Source organism: Poecile atricapillus, chromosome 1, assembly GCF_030490865.1.
Source record: "Poecile atricapillus isolate bPoeAtr1 chromosome 1, bPoeAtr1.hap1, whole genome shotgun sequence".
Classification (NCBI taxonomy): domain Eukaryota; kingdom Metazoa; phylum Chordata; class Aves; order Passeriformes; family Paridae; genus Poecile; species Poecile atricapillus.
In genome coordinates, this window is record NC_081249.1 from 166,837,685 (window position 1) to 166,849,013 (window position 11,329).

The following is an 11,329-nucleotide window of genomic DNA, read 5'->3' on the forward strand; positions in this document are numbered from 1 at the left end:
AGCATGCAAGCAACAAAGAACTCAACCTAGTTATGAGGGAATTAAAGGGAAGGAGGAAGTTTCTAGATGCAAAACAAAAAATACATGAATGCAATCAAATATTTGGAAAAGCAGAGATATTTCAGATTTTAAAAAAAGAAAAAAAACAAACCAAAAATCCCAAAACCTTACTAAAAATCTTTAGATAGCAGGAATGATCAAGTATCTTAAAGTAAATTACTCCACCATTAACATGCCAATACAGCAAGTACAATTAAATCAGAGGCATTAACATCCCTAATTTTGATGTATACTGATAAACATCCCAGATGGATGTTATCTAAAGTGGGAAAGCTTACATCTAGGGTTGTTACAAAACTACTCTATTAATTGGGAACTTGCATTGTTTTTATAGTTTTCCTTAGAAACAAGTTCATCCATATTGACATAATTTAGGCTAATTCACAACATAGGCATCTGATTAATTAGGAGAATAGTATCATAGCCATCAACATTGCAGTAATCACACCATCTACCTTACTGTTATCCTGAATTATGTAGAACAATTTTCCCCCCGCATATTGTAGTGTATTTGGAAATAATTCATAACTCAATTAATTCAAGTATATATTATATTTATAATAATAAATAAGTTTAAATTATTCAGAAAAAATATTTAAATACAACTGACTTTCAATTGCACTGACTTATCATTTGCTTTCATCAGCTAATGAGCAGCTTATTTGAGTAGGCATACACAGATGGATTAAGATGCCTAAAGAGGGAGATAATTGATGACTTCCAGAATGACTTAAGCAGATTATGTACCTAACTTTCAATGGAGATTTCCCTCTTCTTTCTCAGCACTGCTTTCTCAACCCTGAACAGGAAGTCTCTCAGTTCTGTTTAGGTAATGATTTTAAGAAATTATCTTTTCCATAATTTCCTAATTTGCAATTCATGCTACTTTAAATATATACTAAAACTGGTGGAAAAAACCACCAAACCACTGAAGCAAAACAAAGAAAACCTCTAGGCTGCTAAGACTTGAACTAGAAAAGTAGTTTTGAAATGAAATTTTAAAGGTATATGATTTTTACATTAAAAAATATTAAGTTTAACCTTGTTGCACAGACAAGATATTAAAGAAACTGAGACTAATCAACTAAAGCAATGAAGTACATTGAAAAGGAAAAGTGCCTTAAATCCTTATGAGCAAGCTATCACTGAGAAGAGTGACCTTATTATTCCTCTTTTAGTAGGATTAACCATGTGGCATATGTAGAGTTTTTACATCACATCATTTTACCAGTTCAGTATTTCACTTTAGCTTTCTCAAATATGCTTATAAAAATCTCCAGCTGGTTGTACAGCCAAATTTTTTTAGAACAATCAGTGACAAAATAAATTCCTGATGTAAACAAAGCACAGGAAAGATTCTTTTCAACACTTTTCCCTCATTTGCACTCAGCAGCAAGACAAAACGCTGCATAATAAAGGCTTCCTGATCACAGCTTACCACACATTTAGTATGGCATTTATAAACCCAAACAATCACTGCTTCTCCTCTACCTGCTGCCTCCACAACTGCTTCCAAGTAATCTGTGACCACATCTGAGTCAGAAGATACTAGAATGAAAGAAATCACACAGATTAAATAATTTCTTAGAAGAACTCGTTTTGTTAATTCGCTTGACCAAAAAAGTTCAGAAATGCTTGCTCCAATGAAGCTTAATAACAAATACCAGGACATGCCTGGGGGGAAAATTTTTATCTAGGCAGAAATGCCATCTAAAATGCATATCAAACTAGAGCCCAAGGTCTGCTCCTATGCTCCTCAGGTGCCTAACAGGAAAAAACCATACTGTTTGGAGTAGCACGTCTGTCTGTGATCATGTACCCCGTAATTAAAAAGGCAAATTGTAAATCATCTAAAGGTTTCTGAATTTGTCTCTTTAAATAACCCTCTCGACAGGATCATAATATTAACTAAAATACTCCTGGCCTTCAGCATTGGCTACTTCTTCATATGAAAACTACACATCCACTCAAACTGTATTCCTAAAGTGTGCCAGTAAACCGAAATTTGTAAACATTATTTACCTTTTAAACCCAACAGGACACAAGAGTTTAGCCCACACTCAACTTGTAACATTGAAAAGCACATTGTTTACATTTTGGACATTCTTACTTGAAGAGCCAGTATATCTACCACAGCTGCATAGTATTACAATCCAATTACAAGTTTTAACAAAAACTGCAGTCAATTTTTACCATAAAATTGAGTTTAGCCTATGGAGAAAAACAAACAAACACCAAAAGCATGGTTTGGAAAATTTGTATAGCCTAAGCCCACCCCTAGTTCTACTCTGAAGGCAAATTCATGGGAGGGGGAGAAATATCTTACTCAAGCTGGGGAAAAAAAAAACCAAACCCAAACAAGGAAGTTTTCCTGATTTGCAAAGGTAACCTACTTCTTTCAACTACTATAACTTGTTACTTTTGAATTTCTGAAATTCTGCTCTGGATAGTGTGGAGTCCTAAAGCTCTAATTCCAAGTGAGTGATTACAAATTTCTATCAGGTTCATGATAAACAAATTAGAGAGTTGTTTGGCTTTGTTTGGGGACAATGACGGTTGGTTTTAAGGGTTTTGTTTGTTTTTTTTAAAATGAGGACAATGATTTCCCCTTCCCTCACTAAAATGGAAAACCTGAGCTTTGAAGCCCATTTAAAAGCAAATGAAATTATACCAAAGATCTTGAGCATATCATTACAAAAAAACCTCACCCCACCACTTTAGTAAGAATGGAAAAGTGGATAGAGGTAAACATTCATTTTTAATAAAATTTAATAACTTGATGTTAAGTCATTGATTTGTATCTAATTGTATTAGTGTTTTGGAACATAAAATCACTACATTTGAGGCAAAAAGGAAAGTACGTCCTAGAATTTTAAGCCATTTCTTGTACAGATTCCTAATTATGGAGTCACAACTACAAATTACCACTAGGTAAAAATGAGAGGTTTTAAACTAGGCATAACTTCAGATGTGAATTTTCCAAGCTAATAGCTAGTCTAAGTATTCCATGTTGATTACTGCACTGATTATAGTTACTTTTATTAAAAGTTCATATCTCAGAATAGCTGGTAAATCAAAGATTTACCTAAAGAATTGTTGGTAAATCAAATTGGTTTTTATTTAATTTTTATAGCATAATTTTCTCTTCACTTTAGTTCCTATCCTGGATTTACTACAGCTGATTTTTATCCAAAAACCCACAAAACTACTGTCATAACACACTTGTTTATAACAGCAGCTATAAACAGTAAATGAGGAAGTACAAAGTAGAGAAAAACGTGCTACAATTATTTCAATTAACTGGTGAGAAGTAGTAATTTGAGATTACTTTTCATGACACTGTAGATCTGATCTGATGACAACCTAGTGCTCAATGAAGCACCCCACTGTCACTGCTCCTTCCCTTCTCTAACAGCTTTGACACTTGTCTGACTCTATGGGAGAAAAATAATTCAGGACTATATAACCAAGTGATATTTTTTTTTCCTTGACCCAGGCAAGTTTTCCACTGGCTCAGCAATCTGAATTGAGTAGTTGATACGGATCAGAGGAGTATCAGAGCTGGCATGAGGAAGAGATTGTCATCCAGTTTGACAGCCACTTGAAGGCCTTCATTACAGAAAACAAGGAAATCGGATTCAACAGGTTTTTGACCATGTGATTTAGACACCAGCTTCTCTTCTCTAGTGCTCCTCTAGTACCTACTGCTGAACTGTGTCACACTAAGATCAATAAAAATTCCAAACCCAAAACATCTTCCTGTGTAGTCCAAGATTATTTAAATGGTGCCAGACGAAACACCTAGAGGCAGCAGACTGCAGTAATGGGATGAACTGATAAAAGGTTTCAACAACTCCTAACAGCTGGCAATGTATACATTAGTAGCATTAGTGACATACTACTCCAAATGCCTGCAAGAAATCAGCACCTGCTTCATCATTATGTCAGTCACTACATGCCCTAAAATCATTCAGTAATTCCTTGCAGACCCCCATCAACTAACAACTGGTCAGTAGACAGTTTTAATGAATCATGAATTTTGTCACTAAAAACTCATCCTGTATTCACTTTAGGCAATACATAGTCATTAGAAGATCATTTTCCAGACAGCTTACTATTAATCAAGGCAGGTTTAACTTCTTAACTTTAACATAGCAAAGCATTAACTATGCAAGGATTACAACAGGGAAAATTGCTCATCTTGTGGAAGTTGATCATATGTCTTTCAAAGACCCAGGGAGCTCATAAATGTCTTCGGCATTCTTCCAATAGGTTTTTCAATTAAATACTTGAAGAGAAAACCTACACACTTTCTCCTCCAGAGCTCCATCACCCATCATGCCTCAAACTCCGCTGCTCTCAAAATGCTCAGTAGGTGGTACAGCCACGCTTCTGTAGTGGAAGATTTAATTAACTCAGCGCCTTTGTGATTAATTACACAGTAAACAAATGAACTGATCAATTCAGTATACAAACCTATGGATATATTGAGTATACATTTCTGGAAATACCTGAATATATGTTTATTTTTTGGTTTATAATCTTTGAAAAATGCAGTTTCTTCTTGCCCTGTCATTTACAGCTTGCTATCTTTCTTTAGTGTCAGTGAACTCCTGAGACCAATGCTGATAGAGTTCAGTATTCTTTAGAAACAATAAAGAAAGGAAAAACTTTCTCTACATGCTTTTTTAACAAGTTGTAAAAAACTGTAAGGCAGTCCATGAGACCTTGCTGACAGTAACTGTAGAAATAATGAAAAAGATACAAAGATAATCCCATGGCTCTCAGTAACATGCTTCTGTCACTTCCCCCTTACAGTCTCTGCAATTCATACTGACTCTGTTCATTAAACTGGTAGAAAATATTAAAATTCCAATTTTCCTCTTATTTTGTTTCATGGAAACAGGAAGGTATAAGCAGCAAGAAGAACAAATGACAAAAACACACAGATCTTCTTGGGGACTCAAAAACCACACAGCAGAAACAGAGGTTTAAAAATGTGTGTTTATTTGGGGTTACTTTGTTTTAAGAAGTAGTGTACTTTTTTATGCCTGCTATCTATCTCCAGTAATAATTTAAGTTTCTACAGTCTTGGAGGTCATTGAGATAGCACTACATTAGACAGCAAGAACCATGAAAAATTATCTTCAGTAGCTGGGGGGGAAGGGAGGAGCATTTGACTTTTTTCCCCCAAACAAATTCTAAGAGAGGTCACATCCCTTCTCAACAACTTTATACAGCAAGTTGACAATATGGGCATTTAACGTTAGTTGAAAGACGGCAAAGGTTGTGGATCACTAAAAAAAAATTGACCAACCAGAGCTTTTGCTTGTATTGTAAGCACTCATGTCTTCTTCCAAATACACAGCTTCAGTGAGGAATTAAAAGTCTTGCTTGAGATGGATCCCAGACACTAATATTCCGAATAAAGAAGAAATGCTATCAAGTATTATGAATTTATAAAACCCCAATTAATAAGTCAGATTAAATACATTTAAATGTTTTAAGATATGCAGAATATAAACATCTGAAAAATGGCTTTTACTTATGCACTTGAAAGCTGAACTCCAAAGGGGGCGAAAACAAAAATACCTGAATAAACTTGCCAAAACTCAGTGAGAGAAGTTAGGTCTTCTATAGTTTGAATGCTGTCTAGAGTTCAGATCACCTCTAGAAGATTTTACTACAAACTACAAGGCAACTTTACCTTTAGATAGCTAAGTCTCTTTTGCTTCTGCTTCAACAAAAAATATTTGAGGAAAAAAAATTGAGAAAAATATTTGAGAAAATATTTGAGAGAAAATATCATAAAATGCCAGTAACAGTTCAAAGAAAGCTGTAAGAAACTTGGTCTAGATCAGAAACAAAGCAGACTTTGCAAACAAAAGAAACATGAACTGCAAAGGTAGCCAGCCCAGACATGCTTGCATAGCCAAATCACCTCAATGGAATCAAACAAATTAACTTTAAAAAGCAAAATGTATTTACCTCACTTCCTAAGGAAAGGAGATTTATGCAATTAGTAAGGGGGCAGGGCTAAAACTCCAATTCATTTCTCAAAAATAAAAGATTAAAAGAAATTTCTAAATTCCTATATTTAAGACCAATTTCTTTATTGCTACCCAGCTACTTACTATCATCTGAGCAGAGGAAAAGGCTGCTACATGGCTTGACAGATTATCAAGAATTAGAATCCAGTAGAGGAGACAGGCAATGGAAATCAGGTTTTAATACTAACAATAAGGGATTGATTCAAACATGCTTTTGCAGTTGGGTTTTTTAATGTGTGTGTGTGTGTATTTGCACAAATGAAAAAACTCAAGGATACTGATACTTAAACAAAAAAAATCCCAAGGCCAGCTAAAACAGTCCCAAACTGACCACCAGTTTCCAGCAACCAATCCGTCAAGTCAGTAGCCACCCTGCTGCTTCTCAGATCTCTCACGTTCGTTCAATGAACCCAGAAGAATTAATTCTTTATGAAGAATAACAGAATATTGAAAACATGGGCAGAAACTGATCATGCCCGCTTACATCACAGAAGTACTGAGTCACTGACATAAAGAAAAGAAAGCACAGCAAACCAAAATTTTCTACAACCATTAGCAAAAATCAAGAGAGAACACTTTTGATTTTTTGTCTTGGTAAGAAGGAATTCAGTAGTAACATCCATGCCAACCCAAACACAGATCACAGACTGACAAGTGTATTGCACTTGAAGGAAGGGCAACAACAAGCAGTACCGAAAGTCTCTTGGATCCAGGAGTATTTACAACAGGAGAAAGTGGAAAATATTGCTCTTTATTCTCTTTCCCAATAGAGAACAGTCTTTCAACACCTGTGCAACAACCCGAGTAAATTCCTTGACACAAGTTGCAGTTCTCTGTTTCTTGACTGTGTGATTTTGAAGGTGACAAATACAATGGAAAACTGATTTAACTAATGCAGTTTGCAATACAGAGTAGAAATAACATGGGAATTCCAAATATACTGCTCAGCACGCAAACTTGAAAACTATAATGTTACTAGATAAGCATGCAAGAACTATCAAAACCAAGAGCTTACCTAATATAGGAACATGGCATACATTAAAGTGGGCACTGCTTTGTTCTCTAGATGAAGTCTTCTAGAAAATATATTTTAGTAACAGTCCTAAAGCCACCATACCCTAAATCAACACAGTTTAAACACCAAAATTTGAAATGTCAACAAAGACTGTAACTTCAGCTAAAAAATTAACTTCTACTTTTTACTATGTATCAAGTTTCTTCTCTTCTGGTTTATCACAATACATATGGTACTCACAAAAGGCAGAAGGATGAAAAAAAAGACATCAGGAAGGTGTAAAGCAAAATCATGCTTTCTGATCTACTCCAACTATTCCTAGCCTTCAGGATATAGCATTCTAAAAGCACACTGCACACATTTTTTAGAAGCTCCTGTTCCACACAACACTATGATTATACTCTCACCATTCTTTAAAAGTAGCACCTCCTATATATATATATTAAACCAAACTTCTGTGAGTTGAAGAAATTACTTGAACACATGAAGGTGATGGGATACAGATGGCTGGTTACATAGTCAGGTACCAAGACATAAGAGCCACCTTGCTCTTGTTCTGCCAACAACCTATCACGCTCAGTAAACTCCTAGTTTGATTACCTACATGAGAGGGAAAAAGGTCAGAGGGAATTATGGAACAACCCATCTCAGAATGCTCTGAAGTTCCACCTGCTGCCTGAGAGCAATGCCTTTTCACTGGCCCTAAAATCACAAGCCAGACAGGTGATAAAAGAGGGTTACCTTTACAAGGATTCTTATGGTGCACAACATGCTGGATGAACAGCGCTGGTGGACACAATTTCTATGTTTAACAAGTCAGCATAATTGACAAGAATCCCCAGTTAGAGACACAGGCAATAAGGAGATTCCCCCCTGGTTCTACCCTTTCCTGAAACATCCCCTAGGATAATAACTAAACTTTGCTCATGTAAATGTGTCTTGAGAAGTCATTTTGACCACATTTCCCAGAGAACCTAACCTCAGACCACGAGGGCATGGAGCCACTGGTGAATTTCTTTTGTCTTTCTCTAACAGATTAGGGAAAATGCTAGCTACAAATGCAATAATAAGCTACAGAGCTACAAATATATATGTAAAGAATATAGAGAATATATAAAAGCAAAAAAAAGCCCAATTTGGTATTAATAGATTAACCTATGCCCCAAAATAAAAAACCTGTCTGTAGTCTTAGTACTTACTATAGAGCTCATTGCCCTAGAATCCTTTTCAAAATCTTCCTGAGCTCTTGCTCTCACTTATATTCTAGAGCTTATCTAAGAAGAAATCAAACTATTTCAGCTTTTACCCATTTTACTAAATAACTCCTCACTTTTCTAAGAACACATGTGTTTTCATTTGGCTTTGCCAGTAACTTGCATTCAGTACAGATCAATGCACATTTAGCCAGTTCATGCTGAAAGCCAACATGGGTCAAGCAGTGATACTCAGACTCTAAGCACCTGTGCTAAAGCAAATCCATACACTTTGCTGAAAAAGTGACAAAATACTTTGCATATTTTTCAGGTGGGAAAGGAGAAACATCTATGGACTACATTAAAAAAAAAAACAAACATAAAAATACACTTGTTTTTGACCTGCAAGTTTTAGGTTTTTTTTCCATTTGTATGCTATAGATGATTGAGGTATTAAAAAAAAAAAAAAAAAAAGAAAGAAAAAAAGTGTAACTTCTAGAAAAACATTAGTGTAATATAACAGACAAAATATCTTGGTTGTCTTCCCCCTATCAGTAACCAGTGGAGGACAAGTATGGAGCTGTATAATTGCAGGGCAGGCAGGAGTACCTTTCACAGACCAGCCACCTTGGAATTTGCCAAGACTGAAAAGATACTCTTGTTTTTAAATCCTTGGATGAATTTCACTACAAATTAATTGTTCCAACTGTCTTGTAAACTTCTGGCATTCCCACCAGACTGATGCACCATGTCTTTCAGTTACAGCGTAAAGGAGCATCACATTTGTGTTCAGTCTGTAGGATACAGAAATCCTTCAAAAATAGGAGAAAAAAGCAAACTATCAACACTTCCCTCTTCTACTTTTTTCATGACTCTCTTTGTGATGTTTGTTATCCTTTCACTGGTATGTCCTTCCTCATGTGAAAAGTCCAGTCAATTTTCAATCTATGCTTCTCTTAGCCTAATACAACCGTCCTAAAGTAGAAGAGAGATAAAGAGAAAATACCCAAACTGCATCTAATATTAAACATATGGACTGAGAACGGGTTTATACAATGACATATTGATGCCATTTCCTTCTCAATTAGTTGTTAATTCTGGTACTAATCACTTTGAGGCTTTGAAACCTGCCACTTTCACAGAACTGTATCATCAGGATGCTCTGAAGAACAACACCAGTAGCTAATTCAGGGTCAACACTTCTGAATAAATATATACATATTTTTTAACCCTACCAATTAATCAAGTACCAAGCCAGTTATGAAACCTGTAAAAAAAGCACCTTCCAGCTGAAAACTGCTAGTAGCATCTTCAAAGCTCACAGATCACAGTGTGAAGATAGACAATAAGAAAAACTCTCTTAAGAGAGGAACTTACGAGTTCAGCTAGTTAATTTCAGTTAGTGTCTCTATGAACTTGCTAAAACAAGCACCACCCCCACCTACGGAACATACACGTGCATTTCAACAGAGCATCCAGAGTGGCTTATGTAAAGAAAACACACAAAACACAGTAAAACGGGGGAAACTGAGTGTCTGCAAAGTTAACTGCTTTGATTACCACATTCAGGGAAAGAAAACGGAAGACAATCTTCCAGCCTACAAACTTTCACCACTTGGGCCCACCACGTAACTTGAAGACCCAAATCTTAACATCAAAAATACTCAAAGCTGATCTGAAGTACCAAACATGCTCCGGACTGTTAGCAGTTAACTGAGATTCACTATTCGCTTTGAGAGTCACTTTTATTAAACACTAATTTCTGGTAAGGCATAATGCGCACGAAAAATACCTTTTTTTTTACTCAGATATCAGTATCACGCCTATTTTCTACTCATGCGGTCTATTTCTATATTACCTAACACAACAACAAAGTGCTGTCCAAAATTTTATGTCTTTTTAACCTTTCATTTTTCAACGCACATTCACATAGCACACGGTCTGCCTTAATCACGCTGTGATTATCAATTTACCCTGGAAAAGGATGGAAAGGAAGCAAAGACGAGGGCCAAGACATTTTTATATCGCCTTTAACATCAGCAGTGCGGAGTTTAAACTCCTTTACTACCCGCCACTGTTTTCCCCGGGCACGGCGGGAGGCCCCAGAGCCCCCGGGAGGCTCCGGCGCGGCTGCCCGGGGGGCGCCGCTCAGACAAAGCCGAGAGGGGCCGCAGCGCGGCCCAGCCGTGCGGGCCCCATCGGCGCCGAGTGAGCTGCCCAGGCCGATCCCGGGGCCCGGGCGTCGGCACGGGCGGCCGCTGGGGCGGAGGCGGGGCAGCACTGCCCGGGCCCCGGGAGGGAGGGACGTCCTGCCGCCATCCCACCCGGCTGGCGGCGGGGCCGCGGCAGCTGCGGCCAGCGGGCGCGACACACCCGCGCTCGGGCGCCATGCAGCTAACGGGGCGCCATCTCCTACCTGCTCGGACCGGACCCAGCCCGGCGCTTCCCCCTACTATAGGCCGCGTCTCATTGTGCTCCCGCCGCCGCCATTTCCCCGCCGCCGCCGCCTCAGTCCCCGCAGCTGTCAGGTCCCTCCATTCACCTGGGCCCGGGACGGCCTCCCCCTCCCTCCCTTGCCCCTGCGCTACGGCCGGCACTACGCAAACGGAGCGCCGCCCCCGCCCCTCCCGCCCGTACCAACGGGGGCCGCCCAGCGCCCGCGGCGCAACCCCGCTCCGAGAATTCCGCCCTGCGCAGTCCGCTCGCTCCGCATCCCCCACGCTATGAGAGGAAGCAGGCGATTGGCGGCCGCCGCCGGGTAAAAGGTGAAAGGTTCTCGAGGCGGCCAATGGGACGGCGGGATACAGCGACTGCTGGAGAGCCTCCGGGCGCTCACGTGCGTGCGCGCTCCCTCCCCTCCCCCGCCGGAGCAGGGCGGGAGCTCGGCCGTGCCCCGCGGGCGGGCGGGGCTCGCGAGCTGAGGCGGGAGGCGGCGGGCGCCATCTTGGGAGGGGGGCCGAGGCCGCGGCCTTCGCTTCTTGTGCCGCTGAGGCAGGGCTGGTCATGGAGAG

The 11,329-nt window shown here is 39.1% G+C and overlaps 1 protein-coding gene across 9 annotated transcripts in view; it reads right to left on the reverse strand.

Annotated features, from left to right (window-relative positions):
• The window catches only part of DICER1 (dicer 1, ribonuclease III), a 66,770-nt gene extending 55,734 nt beyond the window's left edge, over positions 1-11,036 (reverse strand). For 6 of the 9 annotated variants that reach the window (XM_058836667.1, XM_058836677.1, XM_058836651.1 and 3 more), the window contains exon 1: positions 10,735-10,877. The gene's annotated coding sequence lies outside the window, so the exon portion shown is untranslated. Of the gene's footprint in view, positions 1-10,734; positions 10,890-10,955 lie in introns of those variants that run through there. The other 3 variants (XM_058836633.1, XM_058836660.1, XM_058836642.1) reach the window with 3 other exon arrangements.
• Positions 11,037-11,329: the final 293 nt, after the last annotated feature.